The 22,803-nt window shown below is 46.0% G+C and overlaps 1 protein-coding gene across 2 annotated transcripts in view; it reads right to left on the bottom strand.

The window, feature by feature from the left end:
• The window catches only part of AGK (acylglycerol kinase), a 91,597-nt gene extending 77,135 nt beyond the window's left edge, over window positions 1–14,462 (bottom strand). The window contains exon 1 of one of the 2 annotated variants that reach the window (XM_019666801.1): window positions 14,397–14,462. The gene's annotated coding sequence lies outside the window, so the exon portion shown is untranslated. Of the gene's footprint in view, window positions 1–513; window positions 623–14,396 lie in introns of those variants that run through there. The other variant, XM_019666799.1, reaches the window with a different exon arrangement.
• Window positions 14,463–22,803: the final 8,341 nt, after the last annotated feature.

Below are 22,803 nucleotides of genomic sequence, written 5' to 3'. Positions count from 1 at the left end.
TGTCTTCGGAAAAGCAGTCTGGCCCCCCAAAAGAATGGCTCAATTCTAACTGAATTCGGCCTCCTCCCCCGTTAGGTGGGGGGGGGTTTTCTCCCTAGACGGCGAGACCCCCTCCGGGGCAGGTTCCATCTTTGCTTCGCTCGCCAACAAAACCTAGTAAGACACCTGGAATGAATGAGCCCATCGATCAGCAACTAGCCGCCCGTTTTGCAAACGGCTCAGCTGAAGCCCAAGGTCCAGAGTCAGGGTCACGCAAATGAGCGACAGGTGTAGGGCCAGACCCCGGGACAGCTGACACCCACCGGGACAAGAACCCCGCCATCCGCACGGGGTCCTGCCCAAGACACTCGCGCCGGGCCCTCGCGCCGCCTCCCGCCCCCGCGCGGCCCGGACGCCGGGCCCCCGAGGCCCGGTCCGCACCGCCCCCGGCCGAGCGCGACTCCCGCGGCTCCGCTCGGCGCCCCGTCCCGGCGCCCCGCGCGCCGCATCCCGCCCGGACCCCGCCGCACTCACCACCGCGAATCCCGCTCGCCGCCCGGCCTTTCCGGTGTGCTCCCTCAACAGTCCCCCGCTCATTGATGGGAAACTGCTGCCGCCGCCGCCCTCGGGTTCCGCCCCGGGGTCCCGCCGCGCAGGGCAGGTGCGGGCTGCAAGGGCCGCCCCCTGGGGGCTGCCTTCCTTTTCCGTTCACTCATTGATTTATTCATCCATCCCGTCATCCACCCATCCATCCATGCATCCATCGCTCGGCAGTATTTTATGGAAAGCCTACCAAGGTAAACACTGTTGTAGGACCTGGCACTGCATCAGAAAATAGCTCAACGAACAGGGCATTTTTAGATCGTGATTCCACAGCGAAGGGAATGACAAGGGAGCAGGGTCAGGGGAGAACTATTTTAAATTAGGCAAAATTAGGCCTCTGTGAGTCAGGGGCAATTAACCTGAGACCTGAATGGCGGAAAGAAAGGGTCAAGCAAAGATCCAGGGGGAAAGAGAGACCCGGGGGGTGGGGGCAGCCAGTACAAAACCCGAAAGCCCGAGGCAGCTCTGCAGGTCAGGGGTCAGTGCAGGTGAAGTGGCGAGAGCTAAGGAGTAAGTGGCAGCGATGAAGCTGGAGAGGTGGGCAAGGCAGGCCATGGTGGTAAGGAGTTCGGACATTATACCAAATGAAATGGGAAAGCCTTGAGGGGATTCAGAACAATGTCACCTGGTTTACATTTTAAATATCTGTCTGGCCACAATATCGGGAATGGATTGTAGAAAGCAAGAAAGCTACGGAGAAGCCAGGCCCAATGCTGACCACCAAGCAGCAGTTTCAATTCTCTGCCCTCCTCCCACCGGCACCCTCCCTCCCTCCAAATGGTGTGGACATCAAGCCAGTCACGCCAGGTTTCTTTCTTTCCTTCTTCCCTCCATTGTTCCATCAACTCAGCCTTTGCTAAGTGTTGCTATGAGCCGAGCACTGGGGATGCACTCACATACAGGGCCCCCCCCCCCCGTGATTCCCACCTTCACAGAGCTTACAACCGAGCGTCCCCATTTACTGGCTGTCTCACAGCTCAGTTTCTCCCTCCGCCCAAGCTCACTTCCTTCTCTCCCTTTTTCACAGGCATCAGTTCTGAGCACTAAACACAGTATGACAGACAGAATGATGACCCCCTCCCCCAAAGATGTCCACGTTTTAACCCCTGGAACCTAGCAATACTTTACAAGTGTGATTAAGTTAAGGATATTGAGAAAGGAAGTTTATCTTGGATTATCCCGGTGTAGCATCTCAAATGAAATCACAGGGGTCCTTATATTAATAACAAGGAGACCAGGGGAGAGAGGGAGAGAGAGGGAGAGAGGGAGAACACTGCTGGCTTTGAAGATAACAGCAGAAGCCATAAACCAAGGAATACGATAGGATTTGGAGTGATGAAATGTTCTAAAATTGGTGGTGATGACGGCTGCAGGACACCGAACATACCCAAAACCATTGAATTACACATTTTAAATGGGAGATTTGTATGGTATGTAAATTATATCTCAATAATGCTGTTTTGTTTTTTTAAGATAGACGGTCCCATTATTTTTTTCCCCTTAGACAGGATCATAGGTATACACAATACCTGAAACGGTTACAACCATTGTTGAGCCACGAAGGGAGTCAGCCTGGGGCAGAGCCAACTCCCAGAGGACGGGAGGGAAGAGATGGAAAGAACCTGGGTCCTTGATGACATCATTGAGCCAAATGGCTCTCCTATGCCTGGCGCTTGCTCAAACTCAGGACATCCTACCATGTGAAATGATGAAGTCCCTTATCGTTTAATCTTCAGTTAGCATCAGAGATTTCTGTTCTTTGAAGTCAAGAGCACAACTTGATAAACTACACGCCGCAGGGGACCCAGAGAGAGGACAGTGTTTTTAAAAAGATGATGTGGTTTTAAGAGGGGAAAAAAAACAACAGGTGAAAGTAGATGGCAGAACAGAGCTAGCTGGCATTCATGGAACACTTAACCTTTTCTTGTTCCTAAAATCATTCTCCAGTTATTTCCCTGGGCCCTGCACCTGCGCCAAGCTCGTTTTCTATCGATTCATTAACAACAAAACAGAGGCAACGCTTCATAAAAATTGACAGAACGCTCATATCACCGTGAATAGCCTCCTCTGTAGCATCTCAGATGAAACCTGCTTGTGGGAATAGATGCTCCCCAGTCAGAACGTCTATCACAGAAAATTATCTACAAATTCTTTTGACATTCATTTTGGTCTGTTTACTTCTTTTGTGCACACAGATGCTTCTTTAGACTACTCTGTTTCCCCTAAAGAAAAAAATATGAAATGGTGTTCTTATGGTATTTATGCGTAAAATCTCTTCCTTGTTGTGACCTTTCATATCTACTGCTATCAGATTGGACACATGGAAACGAGACCTTTCAATAAACCAGAGGGTTCCTAGGAGACGAACTATCTTCCATATTATAACATGAGATGAGGGTAAACTGTCATCCACAATAGAATTCTAGTTCCTGGGTGAGGAACAGAGTAACCCAAGCCTTTAGAACAGTTTGTGAGGATGGAATAAAGGTGTCTGACTCCTTGGTAGAAGAATATAAATCTAATTCGAGCAAAACAAGGCAAATATCGAAAGAAAGGGGGCCTTTTGAAGCGGCATAGCAAGAGGAAAAGAACACCACACCCAGTAGGGTTCTTGCCTCTTTCATTAGACATTTGACCTTGGGCACTTACAGACGGAGCCTTACTTAAACTGTGAAGTGGAAATGCGTGGATGTAGGGGCCGGGTCGCATTCTCTTTTCCACTTCTCATTTCTGCATTTCCTTTGCACTGCTTTAACTTTTGATCTTGGCCTCATTGTCCAAAATTGCTCAATATCCCAAACTGTAAAAAAACGATAGGCGCAAATACTAAATCCTGCTACTAATTGCGTATGTAATTGCTGAGATTAAGTCCTGTGACTTAAAATTCTCTGACGTTAGTGCTAGAGCTCTCGATGTGTTCATTATTTCCACGTGGTCTCTTATCTTGAACCTTAAGAAGGCTCTAATCCTGGGTTTAAAGCAGGACATAAAGCTTCCTTTGATGGCGCCGCCAGCCTGAATAGTGTACCACTAGATGGCGCTGAAGATCCGGCCGTAGAAGGAGAATCGGGAACGAACAGGCACAGGCTCTTTTCTTCTGGGTCTGTTGGCTGACACCAGGCAGTTATTTCCTTTATTGTCAGGGATCTTGGGATGTCTTGGCTTGAATCTAATGCAAGCAGTCCCTCTGCAGTGCTCAGCAGTCTGTAAAGAGGGTATTGAGTCCAGCAATAGTAATGCCAGGGCCTTATCACAAGATCATTAACGACAGGATCTTTCTGTCTCCTCCCTGCACCTTCCCTAAGTCCCCAAGTCTGGGGCCTGTCCTGGGTTTCTTGAGCCATTCATTCAAACATCTAGTGCATGCTCTTCTGTGTCAAGCATACAGCTAGGAGTGATGTGGTTTGAGAGACACAGGACTTGAGCATTTTTTTCTTAGTTTAACATCAGTGCCAAGCATAAGGTACCAAGCCTCAGGGTGACTGCTCAGGCCCTGATCTCAGGGGCCCAAGTTGCTGGCAGCCAAACTGTGTTTCCAGGAGGGAGGAGAGGGGAAATACTGTGGTTCTTAACTTATACTTACAACTAGCACATCATCTCTCTTTCCTCCACACACACCATGTGCATGAAGGCAACAAGACTAGGCATGTGACGTCCCTGCCCAGCCCACCTTCATGATCAAACTGCCCTTTCGACCTTCTTTTTCTCTTTAATGCAGCTCTTGATATTTAACTCTAATACAATGTAGTCTTGTCTTTGGTTTTAGATAAAACGTGTGTTGGGAATACACGTATCATGGACTACTATTCAACAATAGAAAAATGAGCTACCAATGAAACGACATGGAGGAACTTTAAATGCATATTACAAAGTGAAAGCAGCCCAATCTGAATGGCTACATACTGTACGATTCCAGTCATATGGCATCTGGAATAGGGAACGTTCTGGAAACAGTAAAAGGATCGGAGTTGCCCGAGGTTGGGGGGAAGGAGGTGATGAATAGGTGGAACATAGGGGATTTTTAAGGCAGTGAAACCATTCTGTATGATCTTGTAACCATGGATATGTCATTATACATTTGTGTCCCTCAAAAGATGTTTGAAGTCCTAGCCCCCCAATACCTCAGAATGTGAGTTTATTGGACATAGGGTCTTTACAGTTATAATTATTGGGTTGTCGGAAAAGTCATGACATATTTTTTCTATGTTTTTCGTTGCAAAAATGCGTCATGACTTTTCCGACAACCCAATAGTTAAGATGATGTCATAATGGAGTAGAACTGACCTTTCATCCAATGTGATTGGTGTAGTTAAAAGAAGAGGAGAGAAAGACACACAGGAAAGATGGTGCACGTGAAGACATAGACACACAAGGAAAGGATGCCTTGTGACAACAGAGGCAGAGATTGGAGTAATGCATCTATATGAATAAGCCATGGTTTGCCAGCAAACACCAGAAGCTGGCAAAGGAAAAGTGGGATTCTGACCTGCAGGTTTCAGAGGGAGCACAGCCCTGACGACACCCTGATCTCAGATTTCTAGCCTCCAGAGCTGTGTGAGAATACATTTCTGTTGTTTTAAGCCACCCAGCCTGTGGTACTTGGTCACAGCAGCCCTAGGAAATGAATACAGACTTCATTTTGCTTCCTCTCATCCTAAGTAAACTTATCCATTTCCATAAATTTAAAAACTATCTGTTTGCTGATGATCGAGTTTATACACTCAACCTGAGGGTTTATACACGAAAGCTGTATTATGTGAATAGTGATTTCAACTCTACCCACTTGGCCAAGAAAAAAAAATCTTTTTCCATTTTTCCCATTTGCACAAGCCAGGCATTGGTTTCCATTAACCCAGAGAAGATATTACTGGGGGGAAGGGAGACGGGAGTAGTGGTCACAATGTAATGAGAAAAACAAGTGAACCCTGGATTTGAGCTTCCAAAGATTCAGGAACAAGAGATATTAGAGTTTTTCAAAGGTAATTTCTAATTGTTTATGCTTTGGCCTTACGCTGACTTGACAACTTAACCCTGAGGTCAGATGAGGCTCCACTGCCTCTCCAGCCCACACCTCACCTTTTAACTCCCAGCTGGTATATGGGCCAGCCAGTGGCTCAGTTGGTTAAGAGTTCGCTCAAGAGTGTGAGCTTTGAGCAACAGAGGTTCGAGTCCCGGCCCGAGCTGAGCTGCCAACAGGTGGCAGGATGGCTCAGCTAATAAAATAAAAAATAAAATAAAATAAAATTAACTCCCAGCTGGTATAAATGACCACTGGGCACATCTGCTTGAATGTCCCACACACATCTCAAATGGGAATGTCCAAAACTGAACTTTGACTTTTTCTCTCTAACCAGTTTCTCCCCTAGCTCCACTGTCATCATGCTAATCCAAAACATTACAAGTCCCCTCATGCAATTCATTGGAAATAGCCTAATTGCAACCCCTGTTTTCACATGTGCCTCCATTCAGTCCATTCTCCACATAACAACAGTCGTGTCACAGCTGTCGTGCCTCCCAAGGTCCTTGGGGTCGTCTCCTACATCCTTATCAGGACCTCAAGGCCCTGGGAAACCTAACCCCTACCTACCTCTCCTCTTTGCCTGACGTTACGCTCCCCTCGCTCACTGCATTCGAACCATCCTGGCTTTCTCATTCTCCTCAAACATGCCAAACTCTTTCCCACCTAACTGCCTGCCCCTGGCGGAGAGAACAGCATATGAGAAGACATTTACATGGCTAGCGGCTTCTCAGCCTTCAGGTCTGAACCTAAAAACATCTTCTCCAAGAAGCCTTCCCTGCTCCTTAGCCTACAGTTGGTGCTTCACGCTGTTCTCTCATTGCGCCCACTTTTTCCTGTGATGACTTTTTATAAATATGTATTCATTCATTCGTTTTCTTGTTTATTGTCAGACCCACCTATTCCCCCCTGCTGTCTAGATGGTAAGCTCTTTGAGGACAGGGACCCTGGCTGTCTTGTTCATCAACATATATTCAGTAGTGAGCATTGTTATGGACTGAATTACGGTCTTCCGAAATTCTTGTGTTGAAACCCTAATCCCCAGTGTGACTGTGTTTCGAGACAGGGCCTTCTCTTGGCTCAGGCTGCTGTAACAAAGTGCTGTAAACTAGGTAGCTTATAAACAACAGAAATTGATTTCTTGCCGTTCTGGAGGTTGGAAGTATAAGACCAGAGTGCCGGCATGGTTGGGTTCTGGGGAGAGCCCTCTTCTGGGCTTCACACTGCTGACTTCTCATTGTGTCCTCACATGGCAGAAAGAGAGCTAGCTCCTTGGTCCTTTCTTAGAAGGGCACTGACCAATTCATGAGGACTCCACCCTCGTGACCTAATCACCTCCAAACGGCCCCAGCTCCTAATACTATCACCTTGGGGATTAGATGTCAACATATGAATTTTGGGGGAGACACAAACATTCAGTCCATAACAGGATTTCAATGAGGTAAGTAAGGTTAGATGTGGCCATAGAGACGGAGCCCTCATCTAATTTGACGGGTGTCCCTATAAGAAGAGGAGCTTAGGATAGAAATACGGACGCACACGGAGGAAAGACCATGTGAGGACACAGGGAGAAGGCAGCCGTCTGCAGGCTCAGGAAGGAGGCCTCAGGATAAACCAACACTGCCAGCACTTTGATTTCTGACTTCCAGCCTCCATAACTGCGAGAAGATCAATTTCTGTTGTTTAAGATATCCAGCCTGTGGCACTTTGTTTGGGGGGCACTTGCAGTGTAATAATCCAGGCACACAGTTGGCACTTGGTACAGCGGAAGGGATAGACGAGTTACACGGTTACAATGTCACAGCTGTGGTTAGTACTAAGAAGGATAAATAAAGGTTGCTGAGAACTGACAGTAACATGACTGGGCTAGGGTGGGATTGCTTGGAGGGCTGATCTGAAGAAAGGGTGTCTAGGTTCATACCTGAAGGATTGGCGACCACGAGTCAAGCAGAAGGGGTTGGAGGTCGGTAGAGAGTCTTCCAGACTGAGAGGGAACAGTGTGTGCAAAAGCTCTGAGGTGGAAGGGAGCGCAACGTGTTTCAGGATTTGAAAGGTGGAGCACAGAGAATGAGAGAGAGAGGTCTTAGAAGCCGCTGGTGAGGCAGCGCAGAGCCAGACTAGGCAGGGCATCTCAGGCCATGCTGAGGGACTGGGAGTAACCGGAAGCCATGTTAACTACAGGAATCACAAGAGTGTATTAACAAGGTCCCTCTGGCTGCTGTGCGGAGACTTCATAGGATGTGGTTGGGGTAGGGTGGGATGCGGGGGTGCAGGAGTAGATGTAGAGAGACCAGGAGTCCATAGAAGGCAAAGTGGGTAACTGTAGCTTGAACTAGGGTGATGGGAGCAGAGGTGAACAGGCCAAAAAGAAAAAGACTGGACCCTTGTCAGAAACTTGTTGTTTCTGAGCATGGAGAGCCACGTGGAAGGTAGGAATGGTAGTAAATAAGGGAAGAAATAAATAGGGAGATAAAGAAATAGAGCCTGGTTTAATAAAAGGATGAACGTCTTAATAAGAGAATTCTGAGAGGAGATCTAGTCTAAGGATTGGGGGGCAAGATGAAAATCAGGATTTTCAATACTGTTGTTCTGATTATCTTACAAAACTCCCTTGGTAACATGGGAGCCCCAACACATTATCAGTTCGCCACTGGAAATAATAATATTTTGCATTAATAGTTTTGGCGTTCAGCCCATCTTCATGTACTTTCAGATCTGATTTTTTTCTGCTACTCAACAGATTGCACTCTTGGTTGCCTTTTAATTATTGAATTGCTGTTCTTTATCTGCATTCTTGACTAGTAACCTTATTATAACAATTGCCCAAGACTCAGAACTGAACTGTGTGCAATAAAAGCCCACAATAATGAAAGTGCTTAAATTAAATAAAAATCTCCTAACAAGTAGCAAAGCATTCTGGAATGGATTGTATGAGTCACCAATGGTATGATTTCTTTTGGAAGTGATATCAGCTAAAGAAAATATTTTGATCTCAACATTTGATACCCAGACCTGTCCTGATACATGCATCACAAAGCTTCTGAATGAAATAGCCTCATAAAGAAATTATTAATCAATAAATAATACCTTAATTATCTGTTGGCATTTATGACTACTGTTTTTAAAAAAGTGTCTTTAATAGTTGTGGCATATTTCTTTTCATTGTCCCATGTCCATATATATCTATAACTCCATGAATGTGTCTTATAAAGTCACTTAAAATAGCCATACTGTGATAGACAGTCTAGAATCTGCTTCTAGTTATTATTTTTAAAGAAGAATAAGAAAACAGTCTCATAACACATTAAATAAAATCCCAGTTGAGAGTGTAGAATGGTTTTATGACTCGAGAACTGGGGAGCAATGTTCCACGTTCTATTCTTTATCATAACGGCAAAAAGGAACCACGTGGGACGAGATTCGACCAGGTATTTTACAAAAGATGAGAACCAAATAGCCAATAATGATATGAGAAGGTATGCCCCCTCCTTAGGAAGCAGAGCAACACAAGTTGAAACAGAAATGAGATGTCCTAACCGAATGCCTATAATTAAAAAGACAGATGATACCGAGCCTTGACAAAGACATGGAGCGATGGGATCACTCACACATTCCTGATGGGAGGAAAACCAGTACAACCACAGTGGAAAACTGGTTGAAATCGCCGCAAAAGATGAAGGTGGACATACCCAATGATTCTACTGATAAGAACATCATCGTATTAATTTTCGACGGCTGCCATAACCAACTGCCACAAACTCAGTGGCTTACAACAATAACTGTATTATTTTCCAGCTCTGCAGCTCAGAAGTGTGAATGGGTCTCCCGGGATAAAATCACGATGTCAGCAAGACTGTGTTCCTCCATCATTTAATGATTTCGGCTTCTAGAGACCACCCACAGTCCGTGGCGGATGGTCCCAAAGCCAGCAACAGTGGGCGAGTTCTCACGTTGCATCACTCTGAACTCCTCTAACGCCCCTCTCTTCCACATTTAAGGACCCCTGTGATTACACGGGGTCCAGCCAAATCATCCAGGATAATCTTCCTATCTTAAGTTCAGCTGGTTAGCAAATTGACTTCCATTTGCAACCTTAACTCCCCTTTGCCGTGAAATGTAACATACTCATAGGTTCTGGGGAGAAGGATGTAGACATCTTTGCAGACCATTCTCCTGCCTACCCGCCATGGCCAGCAGAAATGCATGAGCATTAAAGACATGCAGAAGGATGTGTGGAGCCAAACGCTGGAAATAACCCAAATGTACATCATTGGCAGAATATACTGTTATATGTCGTATATTGTGGTATTAGTCATAAAACAGAATCCTTTATAGCAATGAAATAAATGAGTCACAGCTTCACGCTCCAGCTTAAATGGGCCTCACAAACATAATGTTAAATGAGAAGCCAGACACAAAAGAATCAATGCGACAGGATTCCATTTATATAAAGGTTACTAACAGGCAAATGTGTCAGTTATACCTCAATAAAGCTGAAAAAAAAATTAGGCAGATGTAGGGCTAGACCTCAAAGTAGTGGCTACATTTTGGGAGAAAAAAGAATGGTGATGGTTGGGAGGAGGACTAGGGTTTCTGGATGCTTCTGGGTCATGTTCTTTGACTTGGGTAGTTACATGGGTGTGTTCACTTTGTGAAAATTCATTGAGCTGTACAGGTTAGATCTGTGCATTTTTTATACCTGTGTTATGTTTCAATAGAAAGGTTTTTAGCAATGGCATGCTTGTGGTACTCTTGTTCCTTATTCAAGATATTTTACCTCCTGTTCTCGTGTCATGGACGGCCCTGTGGAGAGGCCCACCTGGCTGAGTTTGGAAGCAGATCTGCTGAGGCCTCAAACAGCCACACTGATGAGCCTCCAAGTAGCCCGTGGGGCCTTCAGCCGAGACTGCCCCCGAGCTGGCACCTTGAGGTAGCCTGTAAGGGACCCTGAGCCAGAGGCACCAGCTAAACCACTTCCAGATTCTTGACCCACGGACACCATGAGACAGCAGGTATTTGCTCTTTTAAGTCACTGAGGTTTGCGGTAATCGGTTGCTCAGCAACAGCTCCTAACATAGGAACCACCTAGCGCTGCTTTCCATTAGCAGGGATCTGTGGGAGAGGGTTAGCCCGTCCAATTCACACATCCATGTGAAAACGCCAAGTGTCGCGCTGATTAGAAAGCCAACGCCCTGGAATCAGTCATCTGTCACCGAGGACAAGGGACAGGTGTAATGTGCAATCCACATTTGTTGGTCAAAGAGCAAGACCTTCGTCATAAAAGACAGAAGACAGTGGCGGTGCATCAGAGTAGCCGCGTCTAGACATCCCATAATAAACACTAGGTAACAGAGACAAAGCTCATGTTGGCGGAGATGCCCATACGCGCCACGTACGCGGTCCAGAGCACGGATTCCTTTCCTGCAAGACTTCCTCTTTGCCTTCAGGTACAGCAACCTATGGTGCCCAGGTGCTTCTCAATCCCTATGATGGTTACTCGGGCTTTCCTCCGAGCAGTTGTTCTGAGGCCCACCTCCCAAGTGAATTCTGGGAAGTCACGTGTCCTCTTACCTGCTCTAAGCCTGGCCCCCTCAGTTAAGTAACCAAGATCTGCCACTGGGGGCCCTGGCTTTTCTGCTGTCCCCTCCACAACCCAGCACACAGGAGTGTGTCACCTCCTCCAGGCCAATCTTGTTAAAAGATGTTGTGGTTATGTATCACTGAATCGGGCCACATACTTTCCCGAGGACGTCTCCAAACTACGTCATACGTATCACAGTACCCCAACTCATTTGATAGCTTTTGAAGACGGGGGATCTATTTCATGCATCCTCTGCAGCATCACACACAAAGGCAGGTTGGTCACACGCGCCCTTGAACTCATGTGAGGAGCCACAGAGACAGGCATGTGCAGAAATGTGCTTATTACTACATTCTTCCAGATGGGCCAAGACAATATAGCTTTTTAAATTTCCTATAACACATATATATATATATATATATATATATATATATATATATACACACACACACATATATATCACTCAGCCTCTTTGTGGTGAGAAGCTCAGTTGCTCAGATTTCTTCCACACCTCGTTCCCTTCAAGGATGGTGTGTGGGAAGGTAGAGAGTCTTTAGGGCCTTATGGTAGCAGAGATGGGGGGAGGGGGGAACCCTGAAGTCTTCACTGCATCATTCCATTCAAAAAGTATTGATCAAGCCCCTTCAATGTACCAGGCTGTGTTCTAGGTGCTGGATATACAGCGGTGAACAAAGTCCTTGCCCTGTGGCTCCATGGACCTCACATCATGGTGAACGTGTCATAGCTAAACAGACTCATAACATGCAACGTCAGGAACAGCTGAGTCACGGGGTGGGAAGGAGGGGTTAGGGAAACGGGGAGCGCAGGGTGAGGCAGTTATTTCATACAGGGTGGTCAGGAAGGCCCCATTCATACTAATAAGTGAGCTGGGAAGTGGTTGAAAGCAGTGACCCTGGATAATATTACCAAGGGAGGTTAGTACAGAAAGGAATTTCAAAGTTTAGAGATAAAGAGGAATCAGCAAAGAGGAATCTAAGAGAGAGGACAGGCCCCAGTCATTTGTCCTGGTCTCAATGCCTCTCCCCATGGCAGTGCCTTCTGCCAACCCCAAGGTTCGGCCTGTCCTCAGCACTCCGCACACCCTCTCTAGGCCAGGCAGGAATGTCTGGATCCTCTGTTCTTCCTGAGCCGGCCATGGGAGGTCAGAAGTGCTGCCTCAGGCCCCTTCACGCCCCATGACGGTTTCTTTTGTCATCCTGACTTCACCAGGGAGCTGGTCGCTTCCTCTAAGGTGTGTCCGGGTACATGTACCACAAGCCCACCCTCCACTTAATAGTCTCGGGCTCCCCCGTAACTACCTGTTTCTCTATTGTTCCTCTCCCCTGTCCTTCTCCGTCTCCTACACACACACACACACACACACACACACACACACACACACGCACGCACGCACGCACAGGTTCTACCCCTAAAAAGGGGCAACAAGAACTGACCTCTCGTCCCAGCTTGGTCTCTCCTCGCCCTTCATACCCTTCCTTTTAGCACTCACTGGATAGGTCTTCTCTCTGACGTCGACCTCCCTTTTCTAAAACTCACCCATCTATCCAACCAGGCGTGGCTTTTGCTATGTGAGAGGAGGAGTTCTAAAATTTGGAAATCCCTCCTCTATTTCGACAAAGCCTAGCTTTCAAGACCAAGCCCTTGATTAAGAGATCAAGCGAGATTTGATACTGAAAGGTAATTAGTTGCCTCTTTGTTCTACCCGCCTTCTTCCCTGGGACAGTCAACTTGTGGCTCAGACTTGGGGGAAGAGAGCGGAAAGTAATATGATTTAAAGGAGACATGAAAATAAGTCATCTTAATATTCTCAAAATATGATTCTGTTCTCAACGCAACCACTTACACTCAGATAATAACCTTCCCATTTCTTTTTTACTTCCCACACACCTAAAAAAAAAGGGGGGGCCTCAAGAGGTGACTTGTGAATGGAAACCGTTATGGGCCAGTGGCTAGGTAAGTGGGACAGAGGCAGAGTTGGGGGGTGACGGGGCTGAGAGGGTAGTAGAGAGTAGATAGCATGAAAGGGCTGGGGTGACCCAGGGACAGAGAATCAGAGCTGGGAAAGCAGGCCAGTCCCAGGGGCTTCCTCCTTTGTCTTCTCCAGGCTGGGATTGGGTTGGAGAGGAGGAGGGAGCCTATTTTTAGCATGCAAATCCTTCACTCCTGGAGTCAAGTTCAGTCAGGGGGAGGCCTGGAAAGCTTAGTTCTTTCTGTGGCCAGCAGAGGGAAGCTATAGTGATGATGTAGCACATTGATTTTCTTCCCCCCTTAATTTTTTTCTAGGCACTGTGGTTTGTGATTGAGTGGGAAGGTTGGGGAGGACAGCCAAGGCTTTTAAAGGTGCCAATAGTCCAGCAAGAAATAAGGAATAGTGGCTGCTGAAAGAGCCGAGATTCTCCATTCTACCCTCACATGCCTCATTTTTCTTTTCCTCTTTTACTTCCTTGGATGACCCTGCCTGTCAGCGAGGTGATGAACCGCTTTGGTGAAGCACAAAGCACGACGGGGAGGCGGGCTCAGAGCAGGAGTCAGGAGGCTTGGGCCCTGAATTTGGCTGATGATCCTACCTTGAGCACACTGCAGCCCAGCTCCCTTGGCTCCTGTCTTCCTTCCTAGGCTCTTTCATTCTTGCATCCATTGACTCTTTATGGAGTGTCCATAATGTGCCAGGCACTCCCCATACAGTTCTGACAAAACAGACACGGTCCTGCCCTCAGGGAGCTTATACTCTAGGAAGGCAGAGAACATTAAAGCAATGGCAATGCGTAAATATGTGCCTACAGGTAATGATAAGTGCCACGAAGAAAAACAGCAGCAAAAAATAGAAAGAAAATCACCAGGCAGGGGCTTCCTACTTTAGGTGGTGGTCAGGGAAGGTTTCTCCTACACTTGGAGAATGGCCTTTCTAATGCCTCCCCTCAACTTGCTTCCATTAATTCCCTTCCAGTACCTCCTGAACTAAGGCAGAAGTGCTTGCTGAAGTTGTACCGTAGCCTAAATGAACTACCTGGATTTCATGCACACCAAGCAAGCCTCTGAGGACAGGGTTTCGCAAGTACCTTGGCGTGGGGACAAGAGTATTTGCAAGAATGGAAACAAGTAACTTTGCCCCTAGAGAGATCTACTAACGCTAACACATGAAGAAAGCAATCACTAGAGCTCGGTGTCTTAACATGATAAAAGTTTACTGCTTACCCACATCACAGTCCACTGTGAGTCAGGCATCTCTCCTAGGGGTACCCTTCCATGTGGTGACTCAAGGACCCAAGACGCTCCCACTGTGGGTCTCCTCCATTGCAGAGTCCTTCACTTCCAGCACTTGGGGCATGTTATGGTCAGGTCTGAAAGTGGCAGACGTCACCTCTGCCCACATTTCATTGACTAGAACTCAAACATATGGTTCCACCTGCCTGCAAGCAAGGCTGGGTAATATAGTCATCCCACATACCCAGGAAGAAGAAACAGGATTAGCGAGTACCTAGCCCATCTCCGATACAAAGGTTTGTCCCTCCTAGAGCAGGAACTCAGTGGCTCTCTGGTTTTGTCTTTATTCTTTTGTGAATGTTACAGAGTGACTCTACTTTGCAATCTGTGATTACTCCCAGTGAGCCAAAAAGATAAAGTGTCTGAATCTGCAAAGCTGAGGACCAAACCAAGCTGACCCCAAAATGTAGTCAACCTGTGAAGTTCCTCCAACCACATCTTATCTGCAACACTGCCCACCTGAGTCATCAGGAAGGAACCAAGGATGTTACCTGTGCTCTGTTTAATTTGTCCAGAAAGTGTGTCCTAAATAGACCTGTTTCTAAGATCTCTTCCTAATTCCCCAGTTAGCCAGGTTTTACTGCTGTCACATGCTACCCATGGCTAGGGAGGGAGCTGAGCAAACATGATTCAAAAAAGAAAAAGAGAGAAAAGGAAGGGAAGAGAAAGTAAGGGAGGAGGAAAGGCTAAACAGAAAAGATAAAAACCTGTAAGTTGGAGAAAGGAAGAGAAGCTAAAGACGAAATAGGGATATCTTGCTATTTTTCTCTGTAATCCAGAGGCTCACATGTGCAGACAAACCATGTTAGGACCTTGTTAAAATGCATGTTCCCAGGCCTTGTCCTCCTATCCAGGGCAGGACCAGAGAATCTGCATTTTAAAAAGCATTCCTGGCAACTCTGATTCACAACAGTTGTTTTAATTATTAGTGATCATATTGCCACTCATTACTTAATCTAGCGCTCTGTTTTTCCCTAAACTTGGGTGGAACTCGTTTATTCTGAATCTACATTTTGGAGGGCCTGAGGTTTTAGCAACTTTACCAGATATCAAACCTACTAACATTTCTCTCACGAGTAAATTGGTTCTAATTACCTGCCTTCTAGTTTTCTAGAAGAATACACATTTGCCCTTTTTTTGTGGTTCCTTTTCGTCGGGTGATGGAAGGAAATAAAACGGACCAGTTAAACTATAGATTTACAGTGGTTTCCCCATCAGAACCGCTGCACCAGTCAATAACAAACAACACTGAAGTGTATTCACTAAACATTTTCTGAAGCAAAAATCACAATCAGATTAGATAGAAGTCTGCTTCTGATGTAGCTGCTTTTAAGGGCTTGGGGTTTAAAAATCTAAGCTAACCCGTTTATGTGGAATTTAACAAGATTTTTAAATAGATAAGGTAATTTCTCCACACACCCAGAGATAATCAGATAGAAGCAGGTGTGATGAGAATAGCAAAAATCCGGAGGGGCAAAATCCATCCAGTCAAGGATTTAATCAGAGGTTCCCATCCCCGACCTTTCAGGCCTTTTCCCTCTACAATTGTGTTATTTGTTTTTCTCTATTAAATTTCTTCTTGGCTCTGGCCCATCCTTTCAGCCTGTTGAGAACATTCAGAGTCTTGGTTTTGTCTTCTATCACGTTAGCGATTCCCCTAACTTTGCTCCATCCTCCAATTGGACTCACATACCTATGGTGATAAAAACCTGGCCCAGGGCCAGCTGAATGGCTCAGTTGATTAAGAGCACGAGCTCTGAGCAACAGGGTTGCCAGTTCGATCCCCACATGGGCCAGTGAGCTGCTCCTGAGCTACCAACAGGTGGCAGGATGGTGACTGGACTTGGTTAGAGCCTGTGCTTTTAGCAACATGGTTGCTGGTTTGACTCCCGCATGGGATGGTGGGCTATGCCCACCTGCAGCTAAGATTGAACATGGAATCTTGAGCTGAGCAACTGCGAGCTGCCTACAGGCGGCTGGATGGTAAATGGACTTGGTGCTGAGCTAGCTGCTCCCTCCACAACTAAGATTGAAGGACAACAACTTGCCTGTTCCCCTTCCCCAATTCCCCAATAAAATCTAAAAAAAAAAACCAAAAAACAAAAAAACAAACAAAAAAAACCTGGCCCAGGACAAACCCCTAACTTGACTGCATTGCAATCAGACTCAGTCTACCATCATACATTGCCCCAGTTTGCATGAGGAACCTCAATGTACACATATAATCGCACACGCACAGTAAGAGGGCAGAAAGGTAGCTAATACATTCCCTATAGATCATCAGAGACACATAACAGGTGTTTAGTGAGTCCTAGTAAACATGTGAGGAGGGCAGGAGGAAGGTGACAGGGTGGGACTGAAAGAAGTCTGTGAAGGCCCAGAGGACACACATACAATATATAACCGCAGCTACCTTTGTTTAGCACTGAACGGGGGTCAGTCACCCTGCTAGCAGTGTATACACATGAGCTCATTCAATCTGCACAACCCTTTATAGGAAAGAACTACTGGCTGCCAGCATGGGCTCTCGGCTGAATGGCTTGGGTTTGAATCTGGACTCTAGCACTTAATGGTCGTGGCCCTGGGAGAATTACTTATCAGCTTGGAGATCCTCATTTAAAAATGATGATAGTAATAGCACTGAGCATGGGCTTGTAGAATTAAGTAGGGAACTCTAGCTGCTGAAACAGGGAAGCCCTCAAATCTTAGTGGTTTATTTCATACATATAACAACCCAAGTGGGTGTTCAATGGGGGGGCCTTCCACGTGGAAATTTAGGGACCCGTGTCCCTTCCATTTTGTGATTCTGCAAATTGCTAGGTTGAGAGAGATGATTGGGGGATGGGCTGGGTATGGAAGGGGAGGCGTTATAGCCCAGACCTGGAAGCAATGCACGTTCCACCATACCTAGAACCAGTCACGTGGCTACTCCAATTGCAAGGCAGGCCAGGAAACGGGGCCTATGTGTCCAGGAGGAGATATAAATAAATTTGGTCTCTTCCATAGTTGTGAGGGTTAAATGCAAATTCCTTGGGATAGCACCTGGCACAATAAATGATAGTGATCATTACGATTTCTATTGCACTAGCTCCGGCGTAGTTCCTTATGTGTAGTCCTGATAACTGTGTCCCAGCTACTTTAACCTTTCACGGCAGTCCCCCAGATGTACTCTGACCTTGGATTGGTGATGCTTTGGGGCTTCTCTCAGTAAGTCTTGGGAACCTTCAGGCATTCAGGCTGGCTTTGTTCTGTGGACACCCCAGCATCCTCTCTGAACCCCTTGGGCACTCTAATACCAGCGGGATGTAAAGGTGAGGACAGCTGTTAATCTGCATTAACAGCTCAGGAGAGAGCTACAGGAGGAGCTATTAGAGAGATAGTAGAGTTCGTATTATATCATTGGTGACTGAGCCTGTGAGAGGTGAGAAACCCCACAAAGAATGTGCAAAGTGGGAGATCAGAGATCAGAGTCCTGAGAAAACCCAGTGTGGAAGTCGGGTGTTTCCCCAACCTCAGGCATTTGCATACCCCAGACCTGTGTCACCTGTACTATGATTTTCTGAGACTTTTTCTCAGTCCGACTCAACTTTAAGCTTTATGTGATTATTTTAAAGGAAACGTATTACCACTATAATAAGTGAGAAAGTAGTTATCACTTACCACCCGTAGAAAGTACTCCCCAAAACAACTACAAATGGCAACAGACAAACAAAAACCTGTTTCTACATTCTAACTGGTGACTACTGGCCAGAGAAGCCTCTAAGTCTGAGACTGCCTTCCTTTTGTGCTTTAGAAAAGGGAGATTAGCAAGCACTAGAAAGGCGTTAAAGATACATTAATTCCAAGCTGAGTCTTTCCCTCTGTTTCAATCAGAAGAACTAAGAGAGAATCTACGTTCTCACGACATAATTCACATTTCATTTGTGTTGAGGCAGGAGGGCTCAAATCCGGGAGGGAACACTTTACACAGCATACACAGCCCTGCTTGTGGCCATGTACCATCTAAAATGATCCCTCTGCCACCAGTGGGATGAATCCCTCACTTTGGGAAAACCAGGAGAGATGGAGACATAACATCTGGGCGTGGAGACATCCAGGAAGGGAGTGGCCAGTGTGACAGGCTGCAGAGAGGCCAGGAATTCAAGGCCAGAAAGCTCCCCCTGGACTTGGCAACCAGGGGCCACCGGTGTCTTTGGCGGAGTGACGGAGTGGCACAGTGAGGGGTGAAAGGCCGAATGCAGCAGCGAAAGAATGAATGGAAAAACAGCATTGTGGAAAAACAGCATTGAGAAGCCTGGCTGTCAAGGGGAGGACAGAGATGTGACGGAGTGGCACAGTGAGGGGTGAAAGGCCGAATGCAGCAGCGAAAGAATGAATGGAAAAACAGCATTGTGGAAAAACAGCATTGAGAAGCCTGGCTGTCAAGGGGAGGACAGAGATGAGGGGCCGCTTGAAATTCAAGGAGATGCTGTTTTGCTTCCTTGTATAAAACATGGGAGACATTGAACATGCTTCTAGATATTGGGGAAGGAGATGGATGGGAGCCAGTAAGTACTGGAGAGAGATAATGATAGATGGAGCAAGGGCCGGGTTTGGGGAAGATGAGGAATCAGATCAAGAGCACAAGTGGAGGGACTAACCCAGAACAGGGAGGTTGAAGGTAAAAGGTGAGGGTACCTGTGAGCCCAGGTAATTGCTTGCATGTAGGGGTGGAAAGTGCAGGGGGTTCATGTCTGGAGGCTAATTTTGCTCTGTCAGGTAGGGGGTGAGGTTATTTCTGGGGTCAAGGGAAAAACTTGAACTACTGGTTCTCCAGTTGAAAGAATATATTAGTCAAGGTGCTTCCGAGAACCAGGACCAATAAAATGTGTGTCTATATCCATCCTATTGAGACACAGAGAGAGATTTTAAGGAATTGACTCCCATGATTGTGGAGGCTGGCCAGTCCAAAATCTACAGGGTAGAACTGCAGGCTGGAGACCCAGGGGAGGGTTGATAGTGCAGCTGAGCTCCAAAGGCAGTGTAAGGCAGAATTCCCTCTTCTTTCTGGGGACCTCACTGTTATCTCCTGAGGCCTTCAACTGATTGGATGAGGCCCACCCACAGTATGGAGGTTAATCTGTTTTACTATCAAAGTCCACTGCTCTAAATGTTAATCTCATCTAAACAAACAAACAAACAAAGAATAAAACAACAAACCTTCACAGCAACACCCAGGATGGTCTGTGACCAAATATCTGGGTACTGTAGCCTAACGAAGTTGACACATAAAATTAACCATCACGGAGTATTAATAGTCTCATTGATATTAATAGCAGAAACACGAGTTGCTGTAGAGAAAGAGAAGATTATGGAATGTGGAGAGAATCCTCTGGATTCTAGAAGTTTCTACCTGGTAGTGGGTGCTCTTTGGACCACAGCGTTTCTAACAGAACCAGAGTTGATGAAGACAGCATGGAAGAGCCATGGGGGTTGATCTCCCATGGGAGCCTGCCCCACCTCTGAGGAGAGTTGCCTTCTCACCGTACAAGGATACATCTATGCAAGCGACCCTTCTAAACGCAATTTCTGACCTTGAAGCCCCGTCATTAACTGCTGGGCACTCTTCTCCTGCCATGCAAACAGCAGGACACAGGTGCATTCGAGATAACAAACTATGGGACGTATCTTTTCATTCTTTCTCCCGCCTCTATTTTCAACATGGATCAAAGGCGTATCTACTCACCTCATTGAGATCAGTATGATTATTTACTTTATTTTCAAGGCTGCCTTTTCTCAATGTAATAGAATTTCCAGCTGAGCTTATTTTTTCCTTCGCTCACAAGCCTGAGGTCTTTCCACACCCATCCTGTCCTTGGCAGGAACCCTTGGAGAGTAGCCTGGGACATACCCAGTGGTGAGCCACCTGCTCTGGGTTGAGGGTGGATCTATTCTGGTCATTAGCTTTGTGATCTGGACAAAAGGAATGGAGGATGTGCCTGTCAAATTGTCAGGCAATACTAAATTTGGCAGGCCAGCTGAGTTCTAGCAGAAAATCATGCAAAACAAGGTTTAGCAACTGGGGGGAGAAAACTGGCTCACAAGAAAGACAATTGGATAAAATGCAGTAGGCGCATGTGGCCATGGTATTCTTACTCGAGCTATGTGACCCTGTGGCATATGTGACCAGTCCTCAGCTACAAGAGACAGTTGTGCCACACCAAAGAGTTTTGGAGCCAAAGAGACCTTTGAGAAGAAGCCATCCCCTCATTTTATAAGCATCAGGAAAAAAGGCTGTCTTCCAACTTTTAAAGGTTACGCATCTCAAAGTTCACGTCCTCTGAACTTCCCTGATTCTGTTTCTGATCCTCTCAATTGGAATTCCTTGCACCTGCACCTCCAATCCCACAAGGCCACGCCCATCACCCTGCAGCACTTCCTCATATGCCTCACGTTGCTTACCTTTCATATTCCCTGTCTAGATTATCAGCCTCTTGACAATAGGAACACATCTCGTGCATCTCTGCATTTCCAAGGTCTACGGTCTTGCCTGCCACATAATTAACAATCAATAAATACAGGTTGAACAACAAATAAAAAGAAACTCTACATTTGTTCATGTATTATGTTATCATATTTCTTCACCCCAGAGACGCTCCTCTATATTCAGCCTAAGTCAGTGACTCTCCTAAAATCTTCAAGGTCAAAAACTGAACACAGTTCACCAGATCTTTGGCTAAAAAATACAAAAAGGAAAAAAACAATACGTTGCTCCTGGACATTTTCCTTCTGGTAAAAGAAAGTGAAGACAGAACTGGCTTATTTTTAAAGCTACAGCACAGTAAGCTTGTGGCCAACTGAAATACTAAGATGTTTTCACATGAATTTTTCCCAAGCTTCCTCTCTCTCATTCTGCATATGTGCGATTGATCTTGAACCCAAAATACAGAACTTCATATATTTTTTGTTTCAGCTCAAGGTTAAATCCAATCACCATCACTTTGAATTTGATGTTGTCAGGGGCTACATTAGCAATTCTTCCCGAGTTTGGGTCACAGACAAATTTGACATGGCTATCTCTTCTGTTTCTATCCCACTCTTTGATGTTGACCTTGAAAGGGTTGGGACTAGGACAAAAGCTCTGATAGTAAACACCAACACCATGTTGACCCCCACCCACTCATGAAACTTATGGGTAATTAACCATGAGATGAAAAATGCACTCGAAAATACAGCCAGACACTCCTGATTTCTCCATCGTATCCACAAAAATCTTATGGAGGACATGTTAATTTTTTTTTCCTAAAGTACATACACACTTTATCTACAGTAGCCCCTGAAATTTGCCAGCCAAGAAATCCATCAAAATAAATAAAACACAGCTTGTATTGTAGAACTTCTTAGCATGCATTTCCTGGCCCTGGTCCCAATGGTACTTTTTTTCTAAATCTCATAATTCTTCGCCCCTTTCAAATAAATCTACTTTAGACCATGGCCTGGCCTTGATGTTGAGCTGACTTTCTATGTTGGGATCCCATCAGATGGCATATCCAATCGTATTTATCTCTTCCGTGAGTTCTCCAGTTACCCACTGTGACTATGAGATCACAGTACAAGTTCTTTACGCATCCCAGGACAAAGTTATTTAGACCTGAAAACGCTTTGTCTAAGGTGGCCTTAATAGGCACGGGGGAGCTACCCTACACTGTGAAGTGGCAAGGGTCTGCAGTCAAAAAGATCCCTTCTTATTTCTTCTGATTTTTGCCAGACGCTGCAGGATGAGGTAATGGAACACCTTTGTCACACTGAACAACTTCAACTATTAAACAGTCACCTGGTGAGAAGTTGTTCATCCTCCCCTCGGGACGCTTTACATCTTTCCCCTAGTTGATATGAAGAATCTGTACATGTGGGTATTTTTCGGATCTTTTGATGCTGACCATATGAAGGGCCTGAATGATATCCACAGTACAAAGTGGCCCACCTGATTGTCACAAAATACCAAGAACTTAGCAGACTTTCTAGGGCAACATGCCAGAGGTAGAGACGACGGTCTCAGAGCAGGTTTACTCCTCCACTGATGAGACCTGAGGTTTCTCTCAGAAGCAGAAGGTGCCAAAACCAAGGAGCTATACCAGGCAAATGTCCTGATGGGAGAAGGACTTTCCCTCTTACTCTTACTGTCTTTGTTCAGCATGTAAGCTTTGGAACTATGTGGGTGACATCCATGTTCTTGTTTCCACAATATGTCAAACAATGAGCTCAATAAACTATCCTAAGGCTAAGAGCACTGGGCCAGGCTTTGTCTTTTCCACCTGACCTTGAAACTCCAAAAAGCCACAAGCTTTTGAAAAGACAC

This window comes from Hipposideros armiger, unplaced genomic scaffold, assembly GCF_001890085.2.
Source record: "Hipposideros armiger isolate ML-2016 unplaced genomic scaffold, ASM189008v1 scaffold_478, whole genome shotgun sequence".
In the NCBI taxonomy this organism is placed as follows: Eukaryota; Metazoa; Chordata; class Mammalia; order Chiroptera; family Hipposideridae; genus Hipposideros; species Hipposideros armiger.
This window is presented reverse-complemented; position numbering and strand designations above follow the sequence as displayed.